At 62.4% G+C, this 2,500-nt stretch overlaps 1 non-coding gene and 2 pseudogenes across 1 annotated transcript; all 3 read left to right on the top strand.

Moving 5' to 3' along the window:
• LOC146303984 (18S ribosomal RNA) overlaps window positions 1-1,127 on the top strand; it is a 2,008-nt pseudogene extending 881 nt beyond the window's left edge.
• A 572-nt stretch (window positions 1,128-1,699) lies between these two features.
• Window positions 1,700-1,859, top strand: LOC146303985 (5.8S ribosomal RNA). Its single transcript, XR_014769674.1, has one exon. It is a non-coding gene; the product is annotated as a 5.8S ribosomal RNA (ribosomal RNA).
• Window positions 1,860-2,228: 369 nt separating this feature from the next.
• LOC146303986 (28S ribosomal RNA) overlaps window positions 2,229-2,500 on the top strand; it is a 4,183-nt pseudogene continuing 3,911 nt past the window's right edge.

A 2,500-nucleotide genomic window follows, 5' to 3' on the forward strand; every position in this document is an offset into this window, starting at 1 on the left:
CCCCTCGATGCTCTTGGCTGAGTGTCCCGCGGGGTCCGAGGCGTTTACTTTGAAAAAAGGAGAGTGTTCAAAGCAGGCCTTTGCCGCCCGCATCACTGAAGCTAGGAATAATGGAATAGGACCGCGGTCCTATTTTGTGGGTTTTTCTGTGGACCGGGGCCATGATTGAGAGGGACGGCCGGGGGCATTCGTACTGCGCCGCTAGAGGTGAAATTCTTGGACCGGCGCAAGACGCGCAGAAGCGAAGGCATTTGCCAAGAATGTTTTCATTAATCAAGAACGAAAGTCGGAGGTTCGAAGACGATCAGATACCGTCGTAGTTCCGACCGTAAACGATGCCGACTAGCGATCCGGCGGCGTCGACCCATAGCAAATGACCCGCCGGGCAGCTCCCGGGAAACCGAAGTCTTTGGGTTCCGGGGGGAGTATGGTTGCAAAGCTGAAACTTAAAGGAATTGACGGAAGGGCACCACCAGGAGTGGAGCCTGCGGCTTAATTCGACTCAACGCGGGGAACCTCACCCGGTCCGGACACAGGAAGGATTGACAGATTGAGAGCTCTTTCTCGATTTTGTGGGTGGTGGTGCATGGCCGTTCTTAGTCGGTGGAGCGATCTGTCTGGTTAATTCCGATAACGGGCGAGGCCCCGACATGCTAACTAGCTACGCGGCCCTCTGGCGGTCGGCGTGCGAGCTTCTTAGAGGGACAAGTGGTTCGGAAGCCACGTGAGATGGAGCTATAACAGGTCTGTGATGCCCTTAGATGTCCGGGGCCGCACGCGTGCTACACTGAGCGGGTCAGCGGGCGTCGTCACCTAAGCCGAGAGGCCGAGGTAATCCTGTGAAACCCACGCTCGTGATTGGGACTGGGGATTGAGATTCTTCCCCACGAACGAGGAATTCCCAGTAGGCGCGGGTCACCAGCCAGCACCGATTGAGTCCCTGCCCTTTGTACACACCGCCCGTCGCTACTACCGATCGGACGGCCCAGCGAGGTCGTCGGACCTGCACGCCGGGGGCTCTCGACCCGAGTCCCTGGCGGTGCCGGGAAGTCGCCCGAACTTGACTGTCTAGAGGAAGTAAAAGTCGTAACAAGGTTTCCGTAGGGGAACCTGCGGAAGGATCATTGCCGGATCGGGAAAAGGGACAAAAAAAAAAAAAAAGACCGGTTCTTTTTTTTTCCCCACCATCTTCTTTCCCTTCCCACATGCCGAGGGGTCTCCCCGCACGGAGTCCGTCCGGGCGTCCGGTACTTCGGGGCTGGGTTTCCCCCAAAGCGCAAATCCCTTGGTGGCGGCGTCCCACGCCGCGGCCTCGGTCAACCCTGGTCTCCGGCTCCGGCTCCGTGTCGGGGCCGCCGGGTCCCCCGTCAAGCGAACGCCGTCGCGCAGACCGCCCCGCTCCCGTCTCCACCCTTAGGGCGACGGGTCTACGGCTTCAAGTGTCTGCGCGCCCTCCCCCGGCGGGGCCCCTACCTTGTTGGCGTTAAACGGTTGCCCACGTGAGCGCGGCGAGGTCGCCCGCACTCGCGCCTCCGGGTACCCAACTCGCCTCTCCCCTTCGGGGCTTGGCGGGGGGTTTAATGTCTCCCCCGTCCGGCGGAAGGGGGTAGCGCCCGGGGGTTCCCGTGTCCCAAATAAAGAAACGTCGTCTCTGAAAACTTGTCTCCTCCCCCTGCAAGGTTTATGCCTCAAAAATGACAACTCTGAGCGGTGGATCACTCGGCTCGTGTGTCGATGAAGAACGCAGCCAGCTGCGAGAAATGATGTGAATTGCCACAACCCCAAACATCGATCATCGACTCTTCGAACGCACATTGCGGCCGCGGTTGAGCGCCGCGGCTACGCCTGTCTGAGTGTCGCGTTGTCATCAATCGGAGACGGGGGACCCTCTCCTCCGCGGCCGGGGTCGTCGCAGGCATCCGTTGCCTTCGTCCCCCTAGGTGCAGACGGCCCTCCACCGGAGGTCCGGCCCTCCCCGTCGGCGGCGTTCCGGCGCGGCCCGTCCGGCCGAATCCCTCCCCGGGCCAGGGGGGGGTTAACCGCCGGGCCATACGCCGTGTAACTCCGTCACGGTGGGGGGGGCGCGCGTCGACCTCCGCCGGGCCTCGCCGAAGCCCGTGAGCCTCCTCCGCCCGTCGTTCGCTCGGCCGGCCGGCCGGTCGGACGGACGGACGGAGCCACGAAACCTCCTCCCCCGCCCCGAGGAGAGGGGGTGTTTTTTTCGACTACGACCTCAGCTCAGACGAGACGACCCGCTGAATTTAAGCATATTACTAAGCGGAGGAAAAGAAACTAACCAGGATTCCCTCAGTAGCGGCGAGCGAAGAGGGAAGAGCCCAGCACCGAATCCCCGCCCGGAGGCGGACGTGGGAAATGTGGTGTACGGAAGTCCGCCCCGCCCGGGTTTGCGTCCGGGGGCCTGAGTCTTTCCTGATGGAGGCTCTGCCCGTGGACGGTGCCAGGCCGGTAACGGCCCCCGTCGCCCCGGGACCCGGGCTTC

The sequence above is a fragment of the Lutjanus erythropterus genome, unplaced genomic scaffold, assembly GCF_056507025.1.
Source record: "Lutjanus erythropterus isolate fLutEry1 unplaced genomic scaffold, fLutEry1.hap2 Scaffold_186, whole genome shotgun sequence".
Classification (NCBI taxonomy): domain Eukaryota; kingdom Metazoa; phylum Chordata; class Actinopteri; order Lutjaniformes; family Lutjanidae; genus Lutjanus; species Lutjanus erythropterus.